General features: G+C 44.1%; 1 protein-coding gene across 8 annotated transcripts in view; it reads right to left on the bottom strand.

The window, feature by feature from the left end:
* The window catches only part of LOC130514016 (paramyosin-like), a 76,024-nt gene that overhangs the window by 45,410 nt on the left and 18,209 nt on the right, over nt 1–12,405 (bottom strand). The gene's annotated exons all lie outside the window — the stretch shown is intronic.

Here is a 12,405-nt window from a genome sequence, read left to right as displayed (position 1 = left end):
CTGTTTGTGGACAGTTTAATCTACACATCAGCCTAATATCATTACAGTTATCTGAGGAAATAATAGTCTGTGAAATGACAGTGTGCAGCACATGTGCACAGAGTGTATTTCACACAAACATAGTGATGTTTGATCACTCAAAAATCTATATTTTCCGCATCAAGTGCGCTGACACATGCACAGAAATCTGCATATGCACACGCGGCCTGGCCATAGGCTGTGTGGCACAAGAGGATATTAGTTAGTGTGTGGCTTCCATATCCTGGATGCATGAGGTCGCTGATGGCCTCTATTGATGGACAATGGCGTGAAGCCATCACTCACGTTATGGAGCTTTAATTGGAGACAGCATAAAACGATAAACCGAGAAACATGCATGGCTGAACAGCCCAATGTAAACCATTAATCATGGCACAGGCAAAGACAAGTGACCACCGCACACACGCGCGTGCACGCACACAGCTGCCGCCCTTGCACCACACACCTTGAGAATGGCTTTGAGAATACTAACACACACGTGCACACGCACACACACTAGAGAGAAGTGTCCCAGTCACATATCCTTGTGATAGATGACCCATTTAACTTTGATTTCTGAGAGAAATGAGCTCACAAGCGATACTGGGCTACCCTGCTCACACACGCCCACGTGCGCTCACTCATTCATAATATACACACACATGGGCAGAGCAGAGTGCACATAGTATATATGTAAATAACAGCAGCATTCAGGCATTTTCTTTTTCTTCTGGTCTCTCACACATGCACGTGTGTGCATGCACAGAAAGGCCCACAATTTGCATCTGAAGGGGTTATAATATGGAGTGATTTGTGGTGTAACCAGTCAGAAGTGGCAGAATTCATCAGCGGCTGTGTCTTACACACACCGTTACCGGTCATAAATACTAATCTGAACACACACACACACCTGCTCAGGAAATATGCACACACCCACTGGGAAGGGAATAAGTCTGAAGAGCAAAAAGTTGGCAAAAACCCTGCATGAGTCTGTAGTCACACATAACAACTGTACAAACAGATGAAAGCAAAAACTGACACCTGAAGTGTTCCTGGAAATGCGGATCCTTCCCATCTTTAAAGCCTGAAAATGAGCCACCTCTCTTGTCAACAACAGCTGGTTTGGAGATGTTTGTTATCAGTGCGCTTATAACGTTTCTCATGTCTTTTTATAGAACCAAATCTGACTCGACTGTGTTTTATTAGTTGACTACTGTATATAATGAATAGTGACGAGCGAATATCAAATTTGCCGCCGCCGTCTCATCTAGCGCTTGCACAAGTTTGGAGACAATATGAAACCAGAGATGAAAGAAAGGCTTCCTGCATGAAAATGATTAAGAGACAAGCCCATATTACCTGTGCATTATGTGGGAAGAGACACGAGTATAAAAGTCATTAAAATGTCAAATAAAAGCCGGGAAGTTCTGGGAAAGATTCAGAAGCCGAGATGAGGATGGAGATTTGTTTAGCTGGATTGAGGTACACAGAGATGTTATTGATTTTAAGAAGATTTTTTTCTTTGGCAAAGAAGTGCGTGAATGAAAAGGAAACTTGAGCAATGAGAGCCAATGGATTTCTTTCTTTTATTCTGTAATCATACTTATTGGTTTTGTTGTTTCTGTTGCCAAAAATGCCAAAGTGTTTCTTTTCCTGCTGTGGTCTCATTATCAATTCATTTTTGCAAAGTGATAATGATGCAGTCCAGTGGTGTCTGTATTTGAGACCTGATTGCTTGCACTGTCGCGTCACAGCTGCGGTTTGACAACATGAGCAGCACTGCAGATATTTAGGCAGGCTGTGTGTCAGAGTGATAAAAAAAACTCCCAAATGCAGGCAAAAAAAAAATAAAATCACACACATACATTTCATGTGGCGGTTGCAGCCCCTCAGCTCTCCTCTGTCCTCACATGCTTGGGTTCCCCATCTAATTGCTGCCATTCATCAGTGCACGTGTATGTATGTGCACTTGAATTTGCTCCATATTCAGTAAGTCAGTTAATATCCTCATTCTACTAACAAAGTGAGGGCATTTTTGCAAGGAAGGGGGTATTTTGCTGCTCCTCACAACTTCAAAGAGCAATTGGAAGGTTAAGAAATGGTTTTATGGTGGAGGATAGATTTGAGTTTAGGTTATGGTTGAGTAACAAGGTGAGGATAAGGAGCTAGGTAATTTATTATGTTAGGGTTAGACTTCATAAAGATGTTTAGTGTGTGTGTGTGTGTGTGTGTGTGTGTGTGTGTGTGTGTGTGTGTGTGTGTGTGTAAAACGTGTTCCTTTACTGTACTGTTGAGTTTTTTCATGGTTTTGTCACTGTGCATTCCACAGCCGTGGTTGAGGTAGATAATACTGGGAAGGGGTGAGGAAAAAAAAACAGTAGGAACGGGGTGGTGGGAGGAGGAGGTAGAGAGAGAGAGATGGAGAGAGAGGGAGGAGGGAGAAAGAGAGAGGGCATACTAATACTAAAGCTGTCAGAATCTAAAGCTGATGGTTTTTACGCTGGTGGATTTATTCTGACATGTTACACCAGTGCTTTACCCCAATTAAACATAGCTCCTGTTTTGGAAATCATATATAAATATGATACAAAAAACAAACTATACACCAAACACAAAAAAAAAAAAAATACTGTGTATCCATAAGGATTTAAAATAGTATGAAAAATAAGCAGCTTGAAGACGTCCTTGAAGAAAATACTAATAGCTAACTGCGACTTGCACACAACCAAATGCGACTTGAAACAAATGAGACTGATTGCACTTTTGGCTAATCAAGAACATGTGACTGTGCTGATAAATAATCCTGTTTATGTTCGGTGCAGAGCATAAACGTGTGTGCAAAATTACATTTATATGACTGTGTGCCCGTGTTTAATAAGGTCCAGATTATTGCTTTTTTTGCGCGTGCGTGTGTGTGTTCATCATGGTAATTTGCCAGTTTATGTTGTGAGGGTGCTAAACAGATAAGCAATCCATGGTTCAATCCTTCATCCCACTCTGATTATAAATCAGCTGGAGCTCTCAGAAGCAATCAGCAAGAGCAATCTGCAGCCAGCGCAGACACCTTATCAATCAGAAGGCACCATCACGCCAGCACATCAACACAGGGAACAAACACTTGCATGTTTGGAGGGTCCCGTGCACAGCGGTGCACACACACCCCTCTACACAAAGCCAAGTACGCCTCGATTGCAATTCCACCCCTTCCCTGCAGCCTCTGTCCGCCTTTTAAAACTTCCTTCTTGCTTCTGTTTTTATTTTGTTGAACATGGTCGGAGCTGCCTGGCGGCCACACAGCGTCCGCTACCTTCCTCATTACAGAGCAATATTAATAACAGAGAAAATATTAATCCTGGAGGTAAACACTAAGCCGCTTAAAGGAAAATTGCACAAAAAGAAAAGAGATTATCTTTAAGAGATGTCCTCTGACTGAGCTGTGAGAGAGATGACCCCCCTCCCGAAACGTGCCCCCTTGTTCTTGTTCTGCTGACGGGATTGGAAATGGTGCGACCGTCTCGTGTGATCACGTCTGTGCATTTTTTTAAAAAGCGCTCTGCCTGGCCATCGTCTCTGGCTTTACCTCCCTCCCTTTACCTGCTCCCTCCTGTATTCATTTTTCACCCCCAATTTCATTGTTTTTTTCATCAGTTTGAAAAAGAGGGTGTGCGGGGGCGGGTGGGGTATCGTGCAGGCTGATTCAATTAGGCTCTGTGATTGGGTGGCTGGCATTCCGTCGGGTCAGGGAAAGGTTAAAGAATTCAGTGGCACAAACATGATTATGGCTCTGTAGCATTTGATCACAAGTATGGTTTGTCACGGCAAAGCAGAGCCCCTCAGCTCCTCAGCACCCGGACCACTGTCCTGGCCCGGCCCGACCCATCCTGGCCCGGCTCAGTCCGTGTGTGTGATTTGCCATACAGGTACTTGCTAAGGACGCTGGGTAATATGCACAGGTGTCAAATGCTACAGCTAAAAAAAAAATGAAAATGGAGTTCACGCACAGAAACATTAATCCCCCCCTCCCGCCTTTCCCACAAACACACACTCAGAGAGCAGCACAGTAATAAAACCCACCCTCACAGTGAAATTAAAGCTAGTCAATGACACCATGCGCAGAGCACACACTAAATCATTTTTATACCCAGATGAAATAGCCAACATAATACCAGCTCTGCACATGTATCCAATATCACCTGGAGACTGCGAAAAAACTCAAAAAAAAAATAAAGGTAATCAAATATCATATTGGGTGTGTCAGATTCATGTCAGAACAAGAGATTAAAACTAAATATAGGAAATATGACACAATAAGACTGTGAGATCTTTTTATATTCAAAATGACCGGGCAGCAGAGAGCACATTATGAGATATTGGATTGATAAACAGGACGGGATGCTGTTGTTCGGTGAGTATAATAGAACAATAACGTTGCTCCTGGGTTTGCAAAGATTGCATTAAGATTTTAATGTGTTTTACAGACACGAGGCCCTTCGCTGAGAGGAAATTACGTCGATAAAGCACCCTTACCTTTTAAAACAAAGAGATTCAGAGTCTGTGAAAGAAAAAATAGAGAACCCAGCACAGCTGCTGCATGAACATGTGCGTATTACAACACTTTGCTTTTAAACTCAAAAGAATACAAAATATTGGTCCAGAGCAAAAGAAACATTTCAGAGAATTGTAGTTTCCAACTTTTCTGAGCTTGTGCTACATTCTTACAGCATATGTGATTCTGGGGGCAACTGTCAATCATCTCCCTCTGAGGGTGCGTTTCCCATCAGACACATCAGGTGTGAGGCATCGGCCAGTCAATAGAGCCGTTTGGAGGACCTCCAAGTCCCTCACTGTGGCCCTAATTGTCAGTGCGACACTCAAACATGTCCTAGCCTCCCCTAATTCGTGTAAATGCCCACCTCCTAGGCAACGCGATCCCCTATTCCGTACTCAAGCTGGTGTATTTACATGGCCCATGCCACGGAGAGCAAACAAGCTCATTTAAAAGTTCACATGCTAATGTGTGACATTTAATCCAAACTTTACACGGGAAAAGGACACGCAACAATAGATTTTGATTCCTTTACTGCCTGTGAATCTCATCAGCTCTCACCTTCAATATTTATGAGCTGGAAAAGGCGGGACACCTTAGGGGAGAGACGCTGGGATGGGGAGGGAGTTTACCAGCTGGAAATGGGGCCATTTAGTCACTGTTGCGACATCCGTCTTTGTTGCCATGATTACTACAGTTTGGGCTTAAGTTTGCAAAAGCACCTGTAAATAGCTGAACCACAACAGGAAACAGGAAAGCCATTCTCGGCACCCGCCGCCAAAATGTGACGAGAAACTGGGGGAAATGGAGAAAAAAACCTTGAAAGTCAGTCAGAAAGTTGTGATCGACACTTGCCGATTTACATCTTCTCAAGCAGATTTATATTTAACTTCTAGGTGTTGGCTGTTTCGAGAAGCGTTCAAAGGCAGTCGCGAGTGGCGACTGTGGCGAGTTTTGTACGCTTTGAAAGTGGTTCTGGAAAAAATCACCTTTTACTTGTGGGTTTGCCCTTGTTTGAAAAAGCAGTGAGCCCCCACTATTTGGTTTGAAAGCATCCTTCATTTATGGACCACCACCATGTTCACTTCCAGTTCTATGTCGCTATGTGTCTTGGGTCTGAAGCAAGAAGATAAGGTGAAACGGCCCAGATGCCCCCTAGGAAAACTGGACCACATGAAGACAGATGAAACCACATGATGCATTTTCACTGCAATTATTATTTTTTGCTTTGTTTATTTTAGGCAACTGGGGCAGTTTTCAATAACCACAATAAACATGTGTAAAATAATAATAATAATAATAATAATAATAATATAATAATAATAATAATAATAATAATAATAATATAATAATAATAATAACCTCCTGATTATCTTTTAAGATGCCAAGGAACTGAATTTGTTCTGTCAGTTTCGGGCTTTCTCATCCACAAAAAAATGTGCACGAGCTCGCGCACGCTGGTGCGGATCGACCAGGACAGGCCAGGGATGAGCACACCCCATCTGATCTGTGGCCCGTTCATTCATTAGACCCATGCTCTCCCTTATTGATTTCAGCTTAAATAATGAGAAAGCTTATCCAAAAATCTTTAGCATTTGGGCTCCAACTTAAGGGAATCAATGGGGCCATTTCCCATTTTGAGCTGCACGTATGCAGGGGGTTTTATGTACGGTGAACGGGACAAATCCTGATGCTGATAAATCAATGGGCCTTTTTGTCGATGGACAGGCACGCTTGCATGCACGCATGGACACACGTGGCTGACAAATGGTACTTTTTGAGGCAATTAAAGTGAGCTGTAAACATAAGAAGGCCAATCAATTGGTCAGTGAGGTCTATTATCAGGGCTTTAACACTGATTTAGAAGGATTTTAGGGAGCGAGAGGCTTTGAGCGCGCCACAGTCACTTATGCAGATAAGCAGCAGCGAGGGACCATCAGTGGGCACGTGTGTGTGTGTGTGTGTGTGTGTGTTTACAACTAGACAATACGAAGAACACGCCAGTACAAAGCGCTTCAAAACTGCTGCAGCGTTGAAAAATGGGAGCCTTACTCAATTTTTGGCCCACGATGACGACTAATATGAAAATGTTCTCGTATGTGATTTTTAAAGTGTGCTTTTGTGTTTAGTGGCTTCAAATGTGTTTAAAAGTCCTTAGTCGACATCCAGCAGCACATTTTACCGATCGACTTCTTTAACATAAAGACATAAAGAGTACTTTCAGAAAAAATGTGTGCTGGACTGTTCACTTTCACCTGATTTAGTTATGGGCTTGTTAGGAGGAAAGTAAATGCATCAGTCCACAGATGCTACTTGGCTAAAGGTGAGACACACGTGTTAACACCGCTAACCTCCAGACAACATTTCCCTGAGGTAATTGCTTCCACATTAATATTCATTAGATTCCGGATTCTGCGGCTACGACAAGTCTCTTGCTTTGATGCTCCAGCATCACTGTGGTGACCCCACCTTTTCCCGCCATCTTAAAGGAAGACACAGAAATATAAGGCTCATCTTCGACTCCGTCCTCTTAGAGAGCTAATTTCTGATTGTTTGTCCAACCCAGTACTGCACGTTTCATTTCATTTCACATACAGCAGGTGCACGAGGTGACATTTCAATCGTGCGTCCAATCAAGTTGTCAGTGAGGGGGTGTGTTCGGGTGAGGAGGGATGCTGGGGTGCAGCGGGTAGTGCTGTTCTGCAGGTTGTGCACCGGCCGTTACCATGGTGAGTCTCTGCTGTCAAAACCGCCAAGGTCACAACTGCTGACCAGCCGTGCTCTCGGGCATGTGAACAGCACGCTGTATACGGGCGCAAGGATTTCTCTCCGTTTGTTCTTTTCCTGTCCGTAATCATCCCCCGCTATTATCCCCTCTTTATATGGCTATATTTCCCTCGTTTTTTGGCCCTTTCCACTTCCTTGTGTAGTTAAGACTAGACTAATTGTGCCATTATGAGACCCGCGGTGTTGCGGAATCCATTATGTATGGCCTGCGCTGGCGAGAGTCTGAACACAGCCTGTTTTGAGTCATTATAATTCAGTTTGCTAACACACAGCCATTGTGCCGGAGTGGGGATATGGGAGATGGCATGATAAAATATTGAGGGCGAGCAAGGCAGCTGCAGATGCTAGCTGTCATGTGTGAGCGGATGAATGTTATGACAAGCATGTTTAAACATTCATGTGGGGAGGAGAGTTTAGGAGGGCTTTTCATTAACACCAATATGTCTTCTTCTCCCCGGCACAGACGCTGCTGGTGTAAGCATGACAACAACAGAGGGGAGAGGAATTAACATCTTGAGAGGAGTCTGTCACACAGGCACATGAAGAGAGGTGGAAGAACCCACCCGTACCGGGTCCGTCAAGCGAGAGGAGCGCTAAGTGAAAATGACGCTCTGCTTTCAGACTCTAACAGACAGCAAAACAACTCGCTTTTGTTTACCAGGACTACTACCTGGAAGTGAGATGCAGCGATCTATACTGATCACATAGCTCACAGTCAAGCTGAACTACAGATTTAGGGGTTCCGTGGCACCTTCGCTTTGACGACAACAGCACCACAACAGCAAGGATGAGGAGAGAGAGGCGGTGGTGGAGGGATTCTAGGTCAGATTCCCAGCACACCTGAAAAGGACGATTCCTTCAAGTTATTGATTTATTTTACAATGATGTTCTGAGATGGATAGTTAAAGGTTTGGGGGATTATTTTCAGATTTTGGAGAAAAACATACAATGCACTTACACGGTGTGTTATTATAGATGCTGTATACACAATGTGGCTCACTAAAACTCCATCAAATGCGAAATCAATACCCGTGTTGATGATCCGATGAAGTCAAATGAAGGCAACTGAGAAAAAGGATCAGGTAATCTCAGCGTAAGTGCCTTTGACTCGCTGAATGTGTTTGCATAACATGAGCTTTGGCTAATGTCATAAATGGCTTTAAATGCCGCAATGTGCATTAAAAAATACGCACCGTCATCAGTTTTAGCTACACCTCTATGCAGCTAATATCGAATTAATCTAGTTTACACTGGTCAGGCAGTTCCATTTTAATATTCAAATTTGGTGCGTGTGACAGTGCGTGTGACAGTACATGCTCGTGTTAAGACTGATCTAATCAGTCTTAAATCAGCTAATAAGCCAAGGACACAGAGGAGATGACTCAGCAGACGTAAGCATGAGCTAATATTAGCTTCCCCCATACAAGAATGGTTCTGCAGATTTTGGAGTCAAGCTTGTGACATTAGCATGCTAGTAAATGCACCATGGCATAAATTGTCAGGCATTAAAGAAAAAATACAATTCACCTCACATTCCAGCCTTCAAATCACACTCTCAAAATACCAAGAGGGAGAAGTAAAAATAGACAACAGATAGATATTATGTAGCTGACAAAGAAGCCTTAAGATGAGGAAGCGTCTTCAAAGACCCTCAGCTCCGAACACGCACTGTAGCTTTTATCATCTTTGTTTTAATTGAAGCTGTCCCCTATCAGCCAGGCAGACCACACCAGAGGAGCCCATGAGTGCCGCTCTTTCAAAAGTAATTCTCTTGTACAAACTCTGCATGATACTCTGCATGCCTGCGCATCATAAATAAAGACACCCAGCTTGTTTATTGCCCTTTATGAAATTCATATGTGCATGTGGTCACATGCTGCGGCGGACAAAACAGATGAGCATGTATCTATGAATAAATACAAACATATTCGTGCACATGAGGAAACCTGGGCTATTAATTAAGAGCCAGAACATTTGGTGTGGGGGGGTGACATCGCAGATCTGAGGGCCTTCCTGCGAGACGTAAATCTGTCACTGTTTCTTCTCATTTGCAAGGCTGCAACAAAGACACTCTTGTCTGGTTTGTCTCCCGTCCCTGCTCTCGCCTCACCGTTCATTAAAACCACAAGAAGGGGTCAGGTTCAAAGGAGAGTGCCATTCTCTCCCTTCTCCACGTTCATTCACTCCATCTGTCTTTGTCTTTCTTGGTTCAGGTCGGGTTTTTGCCTGTTTTCTCCACCTCCAAACCTCTCTCCTGCTCCTTTCTAAACGCCGTCTGCGGATAATGAGCGGGGAGCAAAAACAAGAGGAAACGCGACTTGCTATTAGGACAGGAAAGCTGACTGAAGGTTTCAAATAAATGGAAGGAACTTGAGGCCAAATTGTATTTCCAAGGACATAAACTAATGGAACAGGCAGACATTCCCTGAATAAACACACACTATTTAATCTGCCATAATAGCCATAGAAAATATACATGCCCGTGTGGTGTCTAATGGGAGACAGACGGACGGGAGGGGAGAGGTATAAGTGCATATAAGCTTATATCTGCTGGTAAAAAAATACTGTTTACATGAATAAAACGACACTTATTATCTTGGAAAAAGCTTAATAGCTTTCATTGAGAAGCAGAACAATGCAGGCACAAAAATCCCAACGCTCGTCTACGTCAATGAAACCTAATTAGGCAAATGTGTTTTCTTAAGTGTCTGATATGCTCCAGGGCCTATAAATCCACACTAACAAAGGTTAATTTGGTTATCAAGGCTGATTAGCATAACTAATTAGCCCGCTTGTTAACAGATAAGTGTTATTTATTCAATTAGCGCTCTGGGTTTAAGTAGCATTTGTGTGTTTGTGTGTGTGTGTGTGATCGCTGGCAGAAGTTCAAATTAAAATGAGGCAGGGCTAAGTAGGCATGAAGTGAGACCGGTGGGTGTACATGCGGGCATGTGTTCAATTCATCATTTATCAGCTGTGCACACACAGATGCTCAGCATCAGGTGCCAGACACCCCCGAGCTCTCGCCAACCCTTCGCGCTCCAAGTGTGCCACGCCGCAGCTCTTAAATCCCTAATCATCACCGTCATCCGGCTGCCGTCTCCCATAATTAGCCTCGTTAACCAGACGAGTCGCACCGGGCTGCGTCAGTCACAGCAACTGTCACATGTCGCCCGTCTGAAAGACCGCCAGGCTGATGAAAAGGATACTCGTCCGGATCAAAAGGGTGGGGGTGGGGGGGGTTGTGGCCCATTTGTCTCCTCTGTGATTGCCAGTGGATGAAACAGCACTTAAAAAAGACGCCCAACCAGGTTGTAAAGTTGCAGAACTCTTGCAGCATCACTTAACGGGACAACACCGAGTTCATTTTGTCGATTTATTCTTTTATGTTTGCAAATGCAGATGCTGCCTTTTGTTTGTGATGCTGAACGTGCACTCTGAGCTGACTGTAAACATGAAAAAAGCAAATCAACGCCACTCTCCCGAAAACTCACAAACACACCAGAAAGGCGCACAAATAACCAAAGAGGGAAAATGAAAGAAAGAAAGGGAGCGGGAGTGCTACATTTACTGAAATTAAACATTTTCTCATCAGCCTGAGGGTGCAGCAGGCCCACTAATGTATTATTCATCTCCACTTCACAAAGGAACATTAATCAATTATGAAGATATGAGGATCTTAAAGTATAGAGGAGAGACGAAGAGCGGCCTGTTCGTATTAATATGCGGCCGCAATCGAGCACCTCGCCCCCAACTCCCTCCACCCTCGCTCCTCGAATCAATATTTTGCAGATTAATTTGGAGCGGTTTGCGGTGCGATGGCAGGATGGAAGGAAGGTATGTCGGAGGTGGAGGAGAGGACAGACAGTCTGAGGTCTGAATTAAGACCAAGTGTTGTGTTTGTGTTGTTTTTTTGTTGACCCCCCCCCCCCCCCCCATGTCACAGGATCATACATGTGTACAATTTGTTGTCAAGATGTAACCAAATAAACACAACAAAACATAATGGATAATCTGGAGACGAGAAAATTTATAGCAAAGATTGTTAGATGACTGTACCCATGTATGTGAAATGAAGGTGTGCTAATAGTTTAGAGCTTAGCCTCAGCATGCCTTGTTTTGTGTGTGTGTGTGTGTGTGTGTGTGTGTGTGTGGTGTGTGTGTGTGTGATCGCTGGCAGAAGTTCAAATTAAAATGAGGCAGGGCTAAGTAGGCATGAAGTGAGACCGGTGGGTGTACATGCGGGCATGTGTTCAATTCATCATTTATCAGCTGTGCACACACAGATGCTCAGCATCAGGTGCCAGACACCCCCGAGCTCTCGCCAACCCTTCGCGCTCCAAGTGTGCCACGCCGCAGCTCTTAAATCCCTAATCATCGCCGTCATCCGGCTGCCGTCTCCCATAATTAGCCTCGTTAACCAGACGAGTCGCACCGGGCTGCGTCAGTCACAGCAACTGTCACATGTCGCCCGTCTGAAAGACCGCCAGGCTGATGAAAAGGATACTCGTCCGGATCAAAAGGGTGGGGGTGGGGGGGGTTGTGGCCCATTTGTCTCCTCTGTGATTGCCAGTGGATGAAACAGCACTTAAAAAAGACGCCCAACCAGGTTGTAAAGTTGCAGAACTCTTGCAGCATCACTTAACGGGACAACACCGAGTTCATTTTGTCGATTTATTCTTTTATGTTTGCAAATGCAGATGCTGCCTTTTGTTTGTGATGCTGAACGTGCACTCTGAGCTGACTGTAAACATGAAAAAAGCAAATCAACGCCACTCTCCCGAAAACTCACAAACACACCAGAAAGGCGCACAAATAACCAAAGAGGGAAAATGAAAGAGAGAAAGGGAGCGGGAGTGCTACATTTACTGAAATTAAACATTTTCTCATCAGCCTGAGGGTGCAGCAGGCCCACTAATGTATTATTCATCTCCACTTCACAAAGGAACATTAATCAATTATGAAGATATGAGGATCTTAAAGTATAGAGGAGAGACGAAGAGCGGCCTGTTCGTATTAATATGCGGCCGCAATCGAGCACCTCGCCCCCAACT

The sequence above is a fragment of the Takifugu flavidus genome, chromosome 17 (assembly GCF_003711565.1).
Source record: "Takifugu flavidus isolate HTHZ2018 chromosome 17, ASM371156v2, whole genome shotgun sequence".
Taxonomy (NCBI): Eukaryota; Metazoa; Chordata; class Actinopteri; order Tetraodontiformes; family Tetraodontidae; genus Takifugu; species Takifugu flavidus.
Note: the sequence above shows the minus strand (reverse complement) of the source record. Positions and strands in the feature narration are given on the sequence as shown.